Source organism: Hordeum vulgare, chromosome 7H, assembly GCF_904849725.1.
Source record: "Hordeum vulgare subsp. vulgare chromosome 7H, MorexV3_pseudomolecules_assembly, whole genome shotgun sequence".
NCBI lineage: Eukaryota > Viridiplantae > Streptophyta > Magnoliopsida > Poales > Poaceae > Hordeum > Hordeum vulgare.
Window position 1 is genome coordinate 544,458,006 of NC_058524.1, and position 19,673 is coordinate 544,477,678.

Sequence of the window (19,673 nt, forward strand, 5' to 3'; positions counted from 1 at the left end):
GAGGCGGAGGCAAGGCAGATCCAGCGCCGATCCTCGGCGTACGCCATCATCAACCGCGAGTTGGTTCGGCATAGCGTGACCGATGTGTTTCAACGCTGCATCGAGCAAGACAGGGGGCAGGAAATCCTTAGATATATACATCAGGGTGAGTGCGGGCATCATGCCGCCTCTAGAACCCTGGTGGCCAAGGCGTTCCGCCATGGATTTTACTGGCCCACGGCCATTGAGGCCATAGACATGGTCGACAAGTGCGAAGGCTGACAGCGCTTCAGCACGCAGAGCCATCTACGGACATCAGCCCTCAAAACCATCCCCTTGTCATGGACATTTGCCATCTGGGGGCTGGATATGGTGGGGCCATTCAAGACCGCTCGAGGTGGCATGACGCATCTTTTGGTCGCTCTTGACAAATTCACCAAGTGGATTGAGGCTAGGCCCATCAAGAAGCTTGACGGTCCCACGGCCGTTAGGTTCATCAAGGACATTATTGTCCACTACGGCGTCCCCCACAGCATCATCACCGACAATGGCACCAACTTTGCCAAGGGTGCATTGGCGCTCTTCTGTGCCAAATAAGGCATCCGGCTCGACTGGGCGTCGGTGGCGCACCCGCAATCTAACGTCCAAGCGGAAAGGGAAAATGGCCTGATTTCAGCCGGCATCAAGCCAAGACTGGTGGCGCCACTAGTCAGGTCAGCCGGCTACTGGATCGAAGAGCTGTCGGCTGTGATATGGAGCCTCTCCACCATGTCGAACCGGTCAACAGGCTTCACACCATTCTTCCTGGTATATGGGTCCGAGGCAATCATCCCCACGGATGTTGACCTCGACTCTCCTCGGGTCACCCTGTACACGGAGACGGAAGCGAAGGAGGCAAGGGAAGACGGCGTCGATCTTCTCGAAGAGGTACGAGAGCTGGCCTTGAGCCGGACGGTCATATATCAACAGAAGCTGAGGTATGATACGTCTCCAATGTATCTATAATTGTGTATGGTTTTATGCTATTCTCCTGTCAAACTTTCGATGTTTTGTATGCCATTTTATCTTTTTTGGGACTAACCTATTAACTCAGTGCCAAGTGTCAGTTCCTGTTTTTTCGTGTTTTTGACCCTTTTCACAGGAGGATTTTAAACGGAGTACAAATGGAATACAACTTCTAAAAAGATTTTTACCGAGACAGAAGACGACCGGGAGACTTGAGAACCAAGGCACAGGGTCACCAAGGACCCCACAAGCCCTCATGGCGCGACCAGGGGGCCCGCGCCTCCCAGGCTTGTGGGCTCCCTGGGCCTCCCCCGCCCTAGGTCTTTCGCCTATATATTCCCTAAAATCCCAGAAAAAATCAGGAGAACAACGAAAATACTTTTCCGCCGCCGCAATCTTCTGTCTCCGCAAGATCCCATCTGGGGCACGTTCTGGTGCCCTGCCGGAGGGGGGATTCGGATACAGAGGGCTTCTTCATCAACACCATGACCTCTCCAATGATGCGTGAGTAGTTCACCATAGACCTACGGGTCCATAGCTAGTAGCGAGATGGCTTCTTCTCTCTCTCTTGGATCTTCAACACAAAGTTCTCCATGATTTCATGGAGATCTATCCGATGTAATCTTCTTTGCGGTGTGTTTGTTGAGATCTGAAGAATTGTGGATTTATGATCAGATTATCTATGAATCTTATTTGAGTTTCTTCTGATCTCTTATATGCATGATTTCATATCCTTGTAATTCTCTTCGAGTTTTGGGTTTTGTTTGGCCAACTTGATCTATGATTCTTGCAATGGGAGAAGTGCTTGGTTTTTGGTTCATACCGTGCGGTGACCTCACCCAGTGAAAGAAGTGGTAGCGAGGCACGCATCATGTTGTTGCCATCAAGGGTAAAAAGATGCGGTTTTCATTATTGGTTTGAATTTATCCCTCTACATCATGTCATCTTGCTTAAGGCGTTACTCTGTTCGTCATGAACTCAATACACTAGATGCATGCTAGATAGCGGTCGATGTGTGGAGTAATAGTAGTAGATGCACAAAGTATCGGTCTACTTGTCTCAGACGTGATGCCTATATGTATGATCATTGCCTTAGATATCTTCATGACTTTGCGGGTTCTATCAATTGCTTGATAGTAATTTGTTCACCCACCGTAATATTTGCTATTTTGAGAGAAGCCTCTAGTGAACACTATGGCCCCCGGGTCTACTTCACACCATATTTCCAGCCTTACACTTTTTACTACGTTGCACTTCCCGCCTTCAGATCTCACTTTGCAAACAATCTTGAAGGGATTGACAACTCCTTTGAAGCGTTGGGTGCAAGCTTGTTTGCGTTTGCGCAGGTACTCTGGACTTGACGCGATTCTCCTACTGGATTGATACCTTGGTTCTCAAACTGAGGGAAATACTTACTGCTCATGTGTTGCATCACCCTTTCCTCTTCAAGGGAAAAACCAACGTAAGCCCAGTCTCCGTCAACGTGCCAATCTCTGGCGTTGTTGTGTGTTGTCGTAGCAGAAGAATTTCTGGCACCGTTGCCGGGGAGGATCAAGTCAAGAACTCATCCAAGTAAGTGTCGCAAACTCATCACTTACATTTACTTTTTTCCCTTTCGTTTTCCTCTCCCCCACTTCTGAAAAACAAAAAATTTCAAAAATATTTGCCTTTTTCGTTCGCCTTTTCTCTCGCTTGCTTTCTGTTCACTTGTGTGCTTGTTTGCTTGCTGACGTCACCATGAATGAAAACACCAAACTTTGTGACTTCTCAAATACTAATAATAATGATTTTATTTGTACTCCGATTGCTCCCGCCACTAGTGCGGAATCATACGAAATCAATGTCGCTTTGCTGAATCTTGTTATGAAAGAGCAATTCTCCGGCCTTCCTAGTGAAGATGTCGCATCCCATCTTAACACCTTCATTGATCTTTGTGATATGCAAAAGAAGAAAGATGTGGAGAATGACATGATTAAATTGAAGCCTTTTCCTTTCTCATTGCGAGATCGAGAAAAAACTTGGTTTTCGTCTTTGCCCAAAAATAGTATTGATTCTTGGAATAAGTGCAAAGATTCTTACATATCCAAGTATTTTTCCCCCGGCTAAGATTATCTCTCTCCGTAATGATATCATGAATTTTAAGCAACTTGATCATGAACATGTTGCACAATCCTGGGAGAGAATGAAATTGATGATTAGAAATTGTCCCGCTCATGGCTTGAGTCTTTGGATGATTATACAAATCTTCTACGTTGGCTTGAATTTTGCTTCTAGAAATATCTTGGACTCCGCCTCAGGTGGAACATTCATGGAAATCACGTTAGGATAAGCCACAAAACTCCTAGACAATATCATGACGAAGTACTCCCAGTGGCACACTGAAAGGTCACCTACTAGTAAGAAGGTACACGTTATAGAAGAAATTAACTCGTTGACGGCTAAGATGGATGAGTTAATGAATTTGGTTGCTAGTAGAAGTGCTCCTTTAGACCCTAATGATATGCCTTTGTCTTCCTTGATTGAGAGTAGCAACGCTAGCTTGGACGTTAATTTTGTTGGTAGGAATAACTTTGGCAACAACAATGCTTTTAGAGGAAACTATGTTCCTAGGCCTTTTCCTAGTAACCCCTCTAATAACTTTGCCAACTCCTACAACAATACTCATGGAAATTACAATAGATTACCCTCTGATCTAGAGAGTAATATCAAAGAGTTTATCAACTCACAAAAGATTTTCAATGCGTCCATAGAGGAAAAACTACTTAAAATTGACGATTTGGCTAGGAGCGTTGATAGAATGTCTAGTGATATTGACGCTTTGAAAGTTAGATGTGCTCCTCCCAAGATCAATATGGATGAAACTTTGAAAGCTATGCGTGTTTCCATGAGTGAGAGCAAAGAAAGAACCGCCCAAATTCGTGTTAGACATGAATGGCTTAAAAAGGCATGTTCTCGTGATAAGAATCATGAAGATCTTAAAGTGCTTGGTGTGACTCCCATTGAATCTTTGTGTTCTTGTTTCAAACCTAATGATGATGGGGCTGGATATGAATCCACTTTGGTTGAAAAACGCCCCAATGATTCGGAGTCCATCTATCTTGATGCTAAAAGCATTGAAAGTGGAGTGGAAGATATTAAAACTTTGAGTAGTAATGAAAATACTACTTTGGATTTCAAGGAATTCAATTATGATAGTTGCTCCTTGATTGAATGCATTTCCTTGATGCAATCGATGCTAAACGCTCCACACGCTTATAGCCAAAACAAGGCCTTTACCGATCATATCGTCGAAGCTATGATAAAATCTCTTGAAGAGAAACTTGAACTAGAAGTCTCTATCCCTAGAAAGCTTCATGATGAGTGGGAACCTACCATCAAAATCAAAATCAAGAACTATGAATGCACTGCTTTGGGTGATTTGGGTGCTAGTGTTTCCGCGATTCCAAAGTCTTTGTGTGATGTTCTGGGTTTTAATGACATTGAGGAGTGTTCTCTTAATTTGCATCTTGCGGATTCTACTGTCAAGAAACCCATGGGAAGGATCAATGATGTTCTTATTATTGCAAATAGGAACTATGTACCCGTGGATTTCATTGTGCTTGACATTGATTGCAATCCTACATGTCATATCATTCTTGGTAGACCTTTCCTAAGGACTATCGGTGCTATCATCGATATGAAGGAAGGGAATATTAGATTTCAATTTCCTTTAAAGAATGGCATGGAGCATTTTCCTAGAAATAAAATAAGATTGCCTTATGAATCCATGATGAGGGCTACTTATCGTTTGAGCACCAAAGACGACGATACGTGATTCTATCGCCTTATGCCTAGCTAAGGGCGTTAAACAATAGCGCTTGTTGGGAGGCAACCCAATGAATTTATCTTTTTCTTTCTATTTTGTTGCGTCCACACCATCATAATTCTGTTATGATTGTGTCTTTTGTGTTTCTTTTTGTGTTTCAGCCAAGCACAACCTTTACGACTAGTCTTGGTGATGGTTGTTTCATCCTGCTGGAAAAAGACAGAAACTTTTAGCTCACGAGATTATTTTTCTTTTTTATTCAGAAAGAGTTTTTGAGTTGATTATTTTTTCTGCTGGTTGATATGCCTTTTTCCCAGGCAGTCATAATTTTTCAGAATTTGTGAGGTACCAGAAGTATACGAAGTATACAGATTGCTACAAACTGGTCTGTTTTTGACGGATTCTGTTTTTATTGAGTTGGTTGCTAGTTTTGATGAAACTATGGATAGTATCGAGGGGTACTAGCCATGGAAAAGTGAGAATACAGTAACCTAACACCAATATAAATAGAAATCAAGATTGCTACAGTACCTAAAGAGGTGGTAGTTTGTTTTCTTGTGCTAATGATATCATGAGTTTCTGTTTAAGTTTTGTGTTGTGAAGTTTTCAAGTTTTGGGTGATGTTCTCATGGACAAAGGGATAAAGAGTGGAAAGAGCTCAAGCTTTGGGATGCCCAAGGCACCCCAAGCCAAATTCAAGGACACCAAAAAGCATAAGCTTGGGGATGCCCCGGGAAGGCATCCCCTCTTTCGTCTTCAATCCATCGGTAACATTACTTGGAGCTATATTTTTATTCACCACATGATATGTGTTTTGCTTGGAGCGTCTTGTATCGTAGGAGTCTTTTCTTTTTGTTTTGTCACAATCATCCTTTCTGCACACCTTTTGAGAGAAACATGCACTCATCGTGATTTTGCTAGAATGCTCATCGTGCTTCACTGATATCTTTTGAGCTAGACAGTTTTGCTCTATGTGCTTCACTTATATCTTTTAGAGCACGGCGGTGCGTGACTTGGTAGTTGGTTTGTGCTATGAAAGTAGTCCCAAAGGTGATAGGTACTCAAAGAGGATACAAAACCTTCCATCTTCATGTGCATTGAGTAGAAAGAAAAGTTTGATTCCTCTCAATTAGTTTTGAGACGTGGATTTAGTAATTTAGTTTTGAGATGTGGATTTAGTAATATTAAGAGTTATGTTAGTAGGGTGTTGTGAATCTAGAAATACTTGTGTTGAAATTAGTAATTCCCGTAACATGCACGTATGGTGAACCGCTATGTTAGGAAGTCGGAGCATAATTGATCTATTGATTGTCATCCTTTGTGTTGCGATCGGGATCGCGCGATGGTTAACACCTACCAACCCTTCCCCTAGGAGTATGCGTTTAGCACTTTGTTTCGATTACTAATAAAAACTTTCGCAACAAGTATGTGAGTTCTTCATGACTAATGTGAGTCCATGGTATAGATGCACTTTCACCTTCCACCATTGCTAGCCTCTCTAGTGTCGCGCAACTTTCGCCGGTGCACAAACCCACCATATGCCTTCCTAAAAACAGCCACCATACCTACCTACTATGGCATTTTCATAGCCACTCCGAGATATATTGCCATGCAACTCCCACCGTTCCGTCTCATGACTTGTGCCGTCACTCTCATATTGCCATTGCATGATCGTAAGATAGCTAGCGAGATGTTTCAACGTCATACACCAAGCTAGATCGTTGCACATCCCGGTACACTGCCGGAGGCATTTCCTATAGAGTCATCATCGTTCTCTAGCTTTGAGTTGTGAGTAAATAAAATTGTGATGATCACCATTATTAGAGCATTGTCCCATGTGAGGAAATAAAAAAATTCCAAAGAGGCCAAGAGCCCAAATAAAAAGAGAGAGAAAAAGAGAGAAGGGGCAATGCTACTATCTTTTTCCACACTTGTGCTTCATAATAGCACCATGTTCTTCATGATTAAGAGCCTCTCGTTTCGTCACCACCATATGCTAGTGGGAATCTTTATTATATAACTTGGCTTGTATATTCCAATGATTGGCTTCCTCAAATTGCCCTAGGTCTTTGTGAGCAAGCAAGTTGGATGCACACCCACTAGTTCTCCTTCTAAGCTTTCACATACTTATAGCTCTAGTGCATCCTTTGTATGGCAATCCCTACTCATTCACATTGATATCTATTAATGGGCATCTCCATAGCCCTTTGATACGCCGAGTCGATGTGACCATCTCCTCCTTTTCGTCTCACAACCACCACCACACTCTATTCCACCTATAGTGCTATATCCATGGCTCACGCTCACGTATTGCGTGATAGTTATAAAAGGTTTGAGAAAGTAAGAGTGCGAAAACAATTACTTGGCCAATACCGGGGTTGTGCATGATTTAAATTAGTTGTGTGAGGATGATGGAGCATAGCCAGACTATATGATTTTGTAGGGATAACTTTCTTTGGCCTTGTTATTTCGGAAGTTCATGATTACCTTGCTAGTTTGCTTGAAGTATTATTGTTTTCATGTCAATAGCAAACTATTGTTTTGAATCTTACGGATCTGAACATTCATGTCACATGAAAGAAGTTACAAAGGACAACTATGCTAGGTAGCATTCTACATCAAAAATTCAGTCTTTATCACTTCCCTGCTCGAGGACGAGCAGGAGTTAAGCTTGGGGATGCTTGATACATCTCCAACGTATCTATAATTTTTGATGGTTTCATGCTATTATCTTGTCAAACTTTGGATGTTTTGTATGCCTTTTTTATCTTTTTTGGAACTAACCTATTAACTCAGTGCCAAGTGCCAGTTCCTATTTTTTCTGTGTTTTTGACCCTTTTTAGAGGAGGATTTTAAACGCAGTCCAAACGGAATAAAACTTCCGAAAAGATTTTTTATGAAACAGAAGACGATCGGGAGACTTGAGAACCAAGGCAGAGGGTCACCAGGGACCCCACAAGCCCTCATGGCGCGGCCAGGGGGCCCGCGCCTCCCAGGCTTGTGGGCTCCCTGGGCCTCCCCTGCCCTAGGTCTTTCGCCTATCTATTCCCTAAAATCCCAGAAAAAATTAGGAGATCAACGAAAATACTTTTCTGCCGCTACAAGCTTCTGTCTCCGCAACATCCCATCTGGGGCACGTTCTGGTGCCCTGTCGGAGGGGGGATTTGGATACAGAGGGCTTCTTCATCAACACCATGACCTCTCCGATGATGTGTGAGTAGTTCACCATAGACCTACGGGTCCATAGCTAGTAGCTAGATGGCTTCTTCTCTCTCTTGGATCTTCAATACAAAGTTCTCCATGATCTTCATCGAGATCTATCCGATGTAATCTTCTTTGCGGTGTGTTTGTCGAGATCGGATGAATTGTGGATTTATGATCAGATTATCTATGAATCTTATTTGAGTTTCTTCTGATCTCTTATATGCATGATTTCATATCCTTGTAGTTCTCTTCGAGTTATGGGTTTTGTTTGGCCAACTTGATCTATGATTCCTGCAATGGGAGAAATGCTTGGTTTTGGGTGCATACCATGTGGTGACCTCACCCAGTGATAGAAGGGGTAGCGAGGCACGCATCGTGTTGTTGCCATCAAGGGTAAAAAGATGGGGTTTTCATCATTGGTTTGAGTTTATCCCTCTACATCATGTCATCTTGCTTAAGGCGTTACTCTGTTCGTCATGAACTCAATACACTAGATGCATGTTGGATAGCGGTCGATGTGTGGAGTAATAGTAGTAGATGCAGAAAGTATCGGTCTACTTGTCTCGGACGTGATGCCTATATGTATGATCATTGCCTTAGATATCGTCATGACTTTGCGCGGTTCTATCAATTTCTCGACAGTAATTTGTTCACCCACTGTAATATTTGCTATTTTGAGAGAAGCCTCTAGTATAAACTATGGCCCCCGGGGCTACTTCACACCATATTTTCAGCTTTACTCTTTTACTTCGTTGCACTTTCCGCCTTCAGATCTCACTTTGCAATCTATCTTGAAGGGATTGACAACCCCTTTATAGCGTTGGGTGCAAGCTCTTTTGTGTTCGCGCAGGTACTCTGGACTTGACGTGATTCTCCTACCGGATTGATACCTTGGTTCGCAAACTGAGGGAAATACTTACTGCTCCTGTGCTGCATCACCCTTTCCTCTTCAAGGGAAAAAACAACGCAAGCCCAGTCTTCGTCAACGTGCCAATCTCTGGCGCTGTTGTCTGTTGCCGTAGCAAGGTACTACCACAGCAAGAAGAACAGGCCCATCTCCTTTCGGGAGGGGGACTTGGTGCTTCGAAGAATCCAGCGAACAGTCGGCGAGCACAAGCTCTCCTCCCCATGGGAAGGACCTTTCATCATCAGCAGGGCGTTGCATAACACAGCATACTATCTAATAGACGCCTAGAAGCCAAGGAAGCGCAAGAGAGATGACTCCGGCCAGGAAACGGAGCGTCCATGGAACGCGGCGTTGTTTCGCCCGTTCTATTGCTAAAAAGCAAGAGAAAAAAGCATGTATGTATGTATCTTCTTCCTTTTTCGGGATTTTTAATGAATGCAATGGGTGTTTCAAGCTGATGCTTGAGGCACACCTCTTTCAGATTCATGGTAGGAGTTGTTCACTCGAATGTGAGTTCCCCGGTACGGCTCCACGGGCTCGAGGGCTCGCTAGCCGGCCCAAACATCTTCCTTAGTCGTAGACGGACGTATAGTGTACGCAGGTTGACCCCTTACTGACTCACACAAGCCATAGTTCGGCTCTCGGCTGTCTGGCTAACGAGACCGTGGTAGGGAAGGCCGACTACATGAAAAGTTCGACTACGAAAGAGGTTGTCGGCTCGGGTCGGTTTGATCGCTTCCGATATTACTTTCTAGCCGGCCTATGCTGGCTTGCTTTGAGTCCAAGTGTCTCAATGGCTTCGAAAAATCCAGGTCCAATGTTCTCAAAGGCAGAAGCCCCGTCCGAGTCACAGACCGGCTCCCAGCTGTCGGCCTTGCAACGCGGATGCTAGAGAAAGCAAAGGAGCTGGATAAACAGGAGCCAAAAGGGAAACGAAAGACAAAAAAGTGAGTCCGCAAGCACATCGCTTACAAGTATAATGCAGAATCCATAAGCATATATCACATTCAAAGCATTTAAAGGCCAAAGGCTGGAGTTCATTACAATAAAACACCCCAGTTGGTGCACCTGTTGGACTAACAACAAAATGCACAAAAAATTTAAAAAAAGCTAGCTGGTGGCGGCTCCGTCTGCAGCCCCAGAAGCGGCACCTGAGGTGGTGGCTTCAGCATTACCGGCTCTACCTGAGGTAGAAGCACCATCACCGCCTCGGGCGCCTCCGGCACCGTCCCTCATGGCCGAGTCCGCGTAGGCCTCGCCGCTGGAGTCGACGACTTCTTGCTCAATGACTGTTTCGGCAGAACTGCCCTCGGCATCGTAGGGATGCAGATGAAACACATCCTGATGGATCGCGTTGTCGTCTGCATCACGCTCCAAGACGAGCTCGTCCCAAGCGGCGAAGGTGGCGATGCCACTGGCTCTCACCTGTAGCTCGTCCTCCAAGGCTGCCAGTTCCCCCTCTGAGCCGGCGCGCTCTGTCGCGAGGTTTCCCATGTCCAGGTTCCGATAACAGGACTTGGCCAGGCGGAGCGCCATGTATGCTCCAGCACATGCGGTCGACGCGCGCTAGGCATCTAGGCGAGAGCTCCCGGCTTCAAGCCAGTGGGATAGCCGCCTCATGGACGCCGGCTCCATCGCATCAGGCCACACGGCCTTTATCATCTCCAGCCCCGCGCTCAGGAGCCGCTCCAGGGAGCGTGCCAGCTCGTACATGCGTGCCTTGGCGCCAATGGCTATTTCCTCCATGGACCAGCCGGAGTTGGCGTCCACCTCTTCGCGAGCGGCGCGACACTCTTCACGGCTGGTCTCCACGGCCGCTTCTGATGCCTCATGTGTCCCGGGGAAGAGTCCTGGGGGACGAGGGCATGGTACGAAGGATAAGGAGGGGGAAACGCCAGCAAGAATGAAGACAAAGTCAGGACGAAAAAGACTCATGGTTGAAGTTGATGTCGGCTTCGCCTGCCGCCTTCAAAGCTTCGCGGTCTCGTGCCGCACTCTCTTGAGCCAGGTGGGTGAGGTCACCCTGGAGGACCTGGTTTGTCTCGATCTCCTTCACCAGCTGAGCCTGCACCTTGAACAAGGCGGCTTCCTTCTCCTTTAGAGCGGCGTCCTTCTGCTTCGCCTCCTCAAGGTGAACCTTCTCCAACCGCTCCAGGTCGGTGGCATGGGAGGAATCCTTCTACCGCAGGGCGACACGCAGCTGCTCCAGCTTCGCCTGATGGGCCGTCTCGCGGTCCTTCTTCTCCATCTGGAGAAGATCCAACTGCAAGCGGAGTCGGTCGTCCTCCTCGCGCAGGGCATCACGCTCCGAGACGGCAGCGTCTAGCCGGCTCTGAAGGTCGCTGGTTCGGCCCTTGGCCCCCTGGATTTGGGTTAGAAGCACATTGTACGCCTGCACCTGGGCGTCATGGAGTTCCTATGACCAACACAAACAAAGCAAAGAATGAGATTCGGCCCGGCCAACTCTCAACCGGCCCGATCCTCGGGGGCTACACCCACTGGGTGCGCTGGCGCGCCCCCACTAAAAAAGAAACATCAAGCAAGACAATAATGAGATTTGGCCCGGCTAACTCTTAGCCGGCCCGATTCTCCAGGCTACACCCAGTTGGTGCGCTGGCGTGCCCCACTGACGCAAAGACAAAGAGAAAACGCCAAACCAAATCAACTGAAAGGCGCGGGTTTGAAGACTTACCGCGGTCCGTCCTTCGAGGCGCTCCAGGTCACATTTGGCCACCAGGGCCGCCTGCGCTACCTTCTCGCGGCTCCGGGAGAATTCTTCCACCAGCGTTGGGATGTCGCTGAGAGCGGCGCCTGGAGTTAGGGCTACGCGTTCGGCATTGGTCGCGCGCCAAGTCTTCATGGGCCGGCTCCCAGAGATGAGGCCGGCTCCGGACGCGGGCTAGTCGCGGCCGGCTACGACCATGGTGCCGTCTCCGGGTGGTGTGCTTGTGGTCGGCTGCTTCGACGCCTCGGCCGGCGCTGTCTCCGCGGTTGGAGGTGAATTATCGGCTTCCAGCACCTCCATCAATATCTCCGACGCGCCATCCACACTAGCATCAGGCGCGTCGGGGATCACGTCGAGGTCCACTAACGTGGAAGATGCCGGCTCGGCGGTCTTGGGTGTCCTGGCCGCCTCGGTGCGGTACTGGGGCGGCTCGCTGACCGGAGTCTCCACACATGCTCGTGGGGCGGGGTCATGCTTCGTCTTTGAACGCCTCTCCTTGGTGGTCGGCTTCTCGGCCCGGTTGGATTGGGTTTGGCCCTCGGCCGCCTTCCGAACCGCCTCCTCCCACGGACAATTTTCTTCCTCAATCAGAGCCTTCTTGGCGGCATCAGCGGTGGCCTAGGCGGCTCGCTCGGTGGTGGAAGCGGTGTCTTCCTCCGCCGTCTCGGCATCCCTGCCAGTCGCAAACCGGTAAGGGAAAGTCCTTCCCACAAAACACCAAAAAAGGGGGAAAGGTGTTCCCTTACCCAACGACGACGGGCACCGTCCTCCTGCCGGTGGTGGCCCGCTGCTTCTTTGCGCTGCCGCCTCGGCCTCCAGCCGGAGGTCCTGTTGCGGCATGCTTGGGAGCCAGCTTGGCAGCGGCAACCTTCTTGCCCTTCTGCCGGGCTGCTTCGCCCTCCACCATCATCTCACCGGCGGCTCGACAAGGTCGCGCCAGGGGAGAGCTGGAGACCTCCTCCAGGTCCTCTTGATCCTCTTCGTCGGCTGCATCATGCAAGGAGGTGGTGTCTTGTCATCATCTGTCCAAAGAAGAAGAGCAGACTTAGGATGCTCACCGGGTGGCTCGGTACCCTCCGACTCCGCCGCCCCTTCCACGTCCTCGGAGGCGTAGAACTACGGCTCCACCACCCCCTCGTCCTCTATCTCAGCCAGTTCCGATGCCTCCAGGTCGGCAGCCGATAGCCCTGCAAGTGCTTGAACAGCTGGAGGATGGAGCCAGCGTCCGGCGTCAGAAGATGAAAAGAATACTCAAGAAGATACGAAAAAGACTCTAGGAAGGTACTCACCACTAGAGCCGGATGGCTTCGGTCGTAGGGGTTCATGCCCCAATCCCAATCCCATCCTTCGAATGCTTGAGGCACACCTCTTTCAGATTCATGGCAAGAGTTGTTCACTGGAATGTGAGTTCCTCGGTCCGGTTCCACAGGCTCGGGGGCTCGCTAGCCGGCCCGAACAGCTTCCTTAGTCGTAGATGGACGTATAGTGTACGCATGTTGAGCCCTCACCGCCTCACACAAGCCACAGTTCGGCTCCCGGCTATCCGGCTAACGAGACCGTGGTAGGGAAGGCCGACTACATGAAAAGTTCGACTACGAAGAGGTTGCCGGCTCAGGTCAGTTTGATCACTTCCGATATTACTTTCTAGCCGGCCTATGCTGGCTCGCTTTGAGTCCAAGTGTCTCAACGGCTTCGAAAAATCCAGGTCCAATGTTCTAAAAGGCGGAAGCCCCGTCCCAGTCACAGACCGTCTCCCGGCTATCGGGCTGGCGGGGCGGATGCTAGAGAAAGAAAAGGAGTTGGATAAACAGGAGCCAAAAGGGAAACGAAAGACAAAAAAGTGAGTCCGCAAGCACATCGCTTACAAGTATAATGCAGAATGCATAAGCATATATCACATTCAAAGCATTTAAAGGCCCACGGCTGGAGTTCATTACAATAAAACACCCCTAGTGGGTGGAATTGATGGACTAACAACAAAATGCACAAAAAAATTAGCTAGCTGATGGCGGCTCCGTCTGCGGCCCCAGAAGCGGCACCTGAGGTGGTGGCTTCAGCATTACCGGCTCCGCCTGAGGTAGAAGCATCGTCACCGCCTCGGGCGCCTCCGGCACCGTCCCTCATGGCCAAGTCTGCGTAAGCCTCGCCGCTGGAGTCGGCGACTTCTTCCTCAATGACTGTTTCGGCAGAGCTACCCTCGGCGTCGTAGGGATGCAGATGAAATACATCCTCACGGATCACGTTGTCATCTGCATCACGCTCCAAGACAAGCTCGTCCCAAGCGGCGAAGGTAGCGATGCCAGTGGCTCCCACCTATAGCTCGTCCTCCAAGGCTGTCAGTTCCCCCTCTGAGCCGGCGTGCTCCGCCGCGAGCTTTCCCTAGTCTATGTTCCAACATCAGGACTTGGCCAGGCGGAGCGCCATGTACACTCCAGCATGAGTGGCCGACACGCGCCACACATCTAGGCGAGAGCTCCCGACTTCAAGCCAGCGGGATAGCCGCCTCATGGACACCGGCTCTATCGCATCAGGCCACACGGCCTTTATCATCTCCAGCCCCGCGCTCTAGAGCCGCTCCAGGGAGCATGCCAGCTCGTACATGCGTGCCTTGGCGCCAATGGCTATTTCCTCCATGGACCAGCCGGAGTTGGCGTCCACCTCTTCGCGAGCGGCGCGACACTCTTCACGGCTGGTCTCCACGGCCACTTCTGATGCCTCATGTGTCCCGGGGAAGAGTCCTGGGGGACGAGGGCATGGTACGAAGGATAAGGAGGGGGAAACGCCAGCAAGAATGAAGACAAAGTCAGGACGAAAAACACTCATGGTTGAAGTTGATGTCGGCTTCGCCTGCCGCCTTCAAAGCATCGCGGTCTCGTGTCGCGCTCTCTTGAGCCAGGCGGGTGAGGTCACCCTGGAGGGCCTGGGTTGTCTCGATCTCCTTCACCAGCTGAGCCTGCACCTTGGCCAAGGCGGCGTCCTTCTCCTCTAGAGCGACGTCCTTCTTCTTCGCCTCCTCAAGGTGAACCTTCTCCAACCGCTCCAGGTCGATGGCATGGGAGGAATCCTTCTCCCGCAGGGCGACATGCAGCTGCTCCAGCTCCGCTTGATGGGCCGTTTCACGATCATTCTTCTCCGTCTGGAGAAGATCCAACTGCAAGCGGAGTTGACCGTCCTCTTCGCGCAGGGCATCACGCTCCGAGACGGCAGCGTCCAGCCGGCTCTGAAGGTCGCCGGTTCGGCCCTTGGCCCCCTGGATTTGGGTTAGCAGCACATTGTACGCCTACACCTGGGCCTCATGGAGTTCCTACGACCAACACAAACAAAGCAAAGAATGAGATTCGGTCCGGCCAACTCTCAACCGGCCCGATTATCGAGGGCTACACCCACTGGATGCGCTGGCGCGCCCCCACTAAAAAAGAAACATCAAGCAAGGCAATAAGGAGATTCGACCCGGCTAACTCTTAGCCGGCCTGATTCTCGGGGGCTACACCCAGTTGGTGCGCTGGCGCGCCCCCACTGACGCAAAGACAAAGAGAGACCGCCAAACCAAATCAACTGAAATGCGCGGGTTTGAAGACTTACCGCGGTCCGTCTTTCGAGGCGCTCCAGGTCACATTTGGCCAGCAGGGCCGCCTGTGCTACCTTCTCGCAGCTACGGGAGAATTCTGCCACCAGTGCCGGGATGTCGCTGAGAGCGGCGCCTGGAGTTAGGGCTGCGCGTTTGGCATTGGCCGCGCGCCAAGTCTGCATGGGCCGGCTCCCAGAGATGAGGCCGGCTCAGGTCGCGGGCGAGTCGCGGCCAGCTACGACCATGGTGCCGTCTCCGGGCGGTGTGCTTTTGGTCGGCTCCTTCGACGCCTCGGCCGGTGCTGTCTCCGTGGTGGGAGGTGGATTCTCCGCTTCCAGCACCTCCATCACTATCTCCAGCGCGCCATCCACACTAACATCAGGCACGTCGGGGATCACGTCGAGGTCCACTAACGTGGAGGACGCCGGCTCGGCGGTCTTGGCTGTCCTGGCTGCCTCGGTGCGGTACTGGGCCGGCTCGCTGGCCGGAGTCTCCACACATGCCCGTGGGGCGGGGTCATGCTTCGTCTTTGAACGCCTCTCCTTGGTGGTCGGCTTCTCGGCCCGGTTGGACTGGGTTTGGCCATCGGCCGCCTTCCGAACCGCCTCCTCCCACGGGCAATTTTCTTCCTCAATCAGAGCCTTCTTGGTGGCATCAACGGTGGCCCAGGCAGCTCGCTCGGCGGCGGAAGCGGTATCTTCCTCCGATGTCTCGGCATCCGTGCCAGTCGCAAGCCGGTAAGGGAAAGTCCTTCATACAAAACACCAAAAAGGGGGGAAAGGTGTTCCCTTACCCGATGATGATGGGCACCGTCCTCTTGCCGGTGGTGGCCCGCTGCTTCTTCGCGCCGCCGCCTCGGCCTCCAGCCGGAGTCCTCTTGCGGCACGCTTGGGAGCCGGCTTGGCAGCGACAACCTTCTTGCCCTTCTGCCAGGCTGCTTCGCCCTGCACCATCGTCTCACCGGCGGCTCAACGAGGTCGCGTCAGGGGAGGGATAGAGACCTCCTCCAGGTCCTCTTGATCCTCTTCGTCGGCTGCATCACGCAAGGAGGTGGTGTCTTGTCATCATCTGTCCAAACAAGAAGATCAGACTTAGGATGCTCACCAGGCGGCTCGGTTCCCTCCGACTCCGCCGCCCCTTCCGCGTCCTCGGAGGCGTCGATCTGCGGCTCCACCACCCCCTCGTTCTCTATCTTAGCCAGGTCCGACGCCTCCACGACGGCAGCCGGCTGCCGATAGCCCTGCAAGCGCTTGAACAGCTGGAGAATGGAGTCGGCCTCCGACGTTAGAAGATGAAAAGAATACTCAAGAAGATACGAAAAAGACTCTAGGAAGGTACTTACCACTGGAGCCGGATGGCTTCGGTCGTAGGGGGTCATGCCCCAATCCCAATCCCCGCCTCCGTCCATGTTGGCGGAAGAGATCAAGTTCACATTCCGGGCCACCTCGCCGGCTCGAAGGTTCTTAGTGGAGAGCCGGCAGGGGTCGTGCCGGCCACCCATATGACAAATGAGGTGCGGACGCCACTGCAAAGGCAGAATCTGGCGCGCTACCATGTTAGTGAGTAGGTCACGGGCTAAGAGGCCCTTGGCCTTCAAATTATCGAGGTGAGCGCATATCAGCTTCGCCTTGTCAATCGGCTTCGGAAGCGACGTCTTCCAGTTCTGCTTCGCCGTCGGCGGAACAATGGCAAACGGAGGAATATTAATGAAGTCATGGGAGGGGTTTACATTCGTCACATAGAAGAACCCCTTCTGCCACTTCTTTATCGAATCCTGCAGCTGCAGTTGAAAGCCGGACGACGTCAAGTGGTGCACCAGCGCGGCGCCACAAGGGGTCATCTTCTTTGTACCTGACTTGTCCACCGGCGCGAACTTGTCCGTCGCCACGGGCTGCTGCTTGAATAAGAAGAGCTTGTGTGATAGGTCCAAGCGGGGTTCAATCCCTATGAACCCCTCGCACAAGACGACGAATGCGGCAAGCTGGAGGACGGCATTGGGTGCCAAGTGGTGCGGCTACAGACCGAAGAAGGTCAGAAAACACGAGAAGAAGTCACTCGCCAGAAGCCCGAAGCCGTGGTAGAAGTGTTCCTTGAACACCAACACCTCGCCGTCACCGGGGGTCGGGGCCGCTTCAGCGCCGCCATGAGGTCCGCTGGAGGAAGCACGCGGCTGTGGCGAAGCGCCTCAATGTTCTCGGCACTGACTTCGCTGCCCACCCACGCACCTCGGGACTGCCCCTTCCTAGGGGCGCTGCTAGACATGGCGGGGTGGCGTCGGGGAGAGAGACGGAGTCCTGGCGACGAACGGCGGCGACGACACGAACGTCGGCGAATGCACGAGCAACGCTCTCTTCTTTCTCTGGCTCTGGGAAGGAAGGGGCGTTTGTGCGGGGCGAGAAGGGGGCGAATGGCCTTCTCAACGCCCCCGCACACCATTTAAACCCTCCAAGAGATCGTGGGGAGGGGATCTAGTGCGCACGATCCCCACCTCCTCCGATTAATGCGGGAGCATTTACGCCCTTTAGAGCCCAACCGTCGTGGGGCGATCCACAAAAGATCCGCGTGCGCGAGCCGAGGAGGCGTCATGGCGGGACCCAGGGCACAGGTCCCATCCCGTAACCCGCGCATTTAATCATGATGTCGGGCCCGGGCCCTGGCACGTGGCGCGGCGGTGCTGCCCACAACGAAGCCGAGGCGTCAGTTGGAAGCAAGTCGGCTTCCGACTCGGCGTCTCCCGCAAAAAGCGACCCTTGAAGATCGTGGGCAAGGAACTGAAGCCGGCGAGGCCCTTCGCCTCGAGGCGGCGGACCTCCCCTGCTTCGGGGACTACTGACGGGGGGATAACCCCGGGGTAAGCTCATTCAGCCTATTCCTTTGCGCCCAAGTACAAAGGGAATCTTCAGCTTCCTCCAAACGGTCAAGTCCTCGTGGTCGGCTAGGAAGCGTGTGCCGGCTAGGGGCGAGACGGCCACTCCTCCTGGCCGGCTAGGAAGCATCTGCCAGCTAGGGACAAGACGGTAACTCCAAGGCCGGCTAGCGAGGCCGCTAGCCGGCTAGAGAGCTCCTATCACATCCGATCCTAGGTTGTGATGGGATTCTATGATTAAAGGTGAACACGCGTCAGCACGGGTACAAGGTTGAAGCGCACGCCAGGTACAGTGTCAGCGGCCATGCCGCTAACCTACGCCGGCTTCGATCCGTCAACCCAGCATAGTACCAGCCAGCCAGTGCCCACTCCATTACCACGCTCGACGTGGCCACAGTGGAGACAGACGTACCGGCGACCCATGACGAATCTCGTGAGACGGCGTTGGACGTACCACACGTGTCCTGTGTGGGCCTCATGCGAGAGCCCCATTGGCTGGCCGGCGGGTCCCATGGCCATATGGGACCTCACAGCCGCTGGGCCCCTCCAACGACAAGACTAGACCATGGCGGGCCCCCTGGCCAGCCGGCGAGGCTGCCAGGCGGGCCCCTCTTATGTACTTTTATCCATATTGTAGGTCGGTGGGTTCGACTATAAAACATCCCAATCCCCCTCATGCGGAGGGTCGGTGAACTTCACACACACACTCATCCACTCATACAGGAGAGGTAGACGCGAGCCGACAGCTCCTTCTTCCTCCTCCGTCGTACAACTCAAGGAGCGCATTGTAATCTATGTGGTTCATCAACCAATCTGGCAGGACTAGGGGTATTATCTCCCACGGAGAGTCCCGAATCTGGGTACATCGTGCGCCTATCTCGCTTGTACCAATCCCGTTCCCGGAGCCCGCCGGTGTCCTTCGGTTCCCACCACTCTCGATTAGCCTACCCATGGCTACTATCGTGAGTAAACAACGACAGATGGTGTTGTCCAAACGAATGATTTTGAAGCGCAAGGAGAACAAGTTCAAATATGAGAAGATCATGATGCAAGTCGATCGGATTATGAACTTTTTACAGGCGCAGCTATTCAGTAATCTTGTGAAGCATATGTGAATTAACAATGAAAATCAATGAGCTAATGTTTGAGTTGTGCATTTCAATAGTGATCTTGTGAAGTCGATCGGATTATGAACTACTCCCTCCATCTCAGTTTACAAGTCCGACACATATACTTAGGTCGTGAATTTGACCAACTTAATGAGAGGCATATATAATAAAAAAATTATTAGGAACTTTAGGTGTTCTATTTTCTAATGATATAATTTTTATGATAAATAATATATTTTACTCCCTCCGTTTCGGTGTATAGGTCATTTTAGGTTGTGCACCATGACCAAGACGGAGAGGAAAACAAAAAAATTAATGTGATTTTGCTAATTAATACCATTGCATTTAATGAACTGACCACTGCATGTCGTGCTAGTTAGTCTCAAGTCATTAAAAACATACACGCCCCACGTTTCTTATTGGTTGATTCCTTTATATTCATATAAAAAACAAAAAACGAGATGAAAGTTAATGCACCGTGCCTAAGTGTTTTGGGATTATTTGG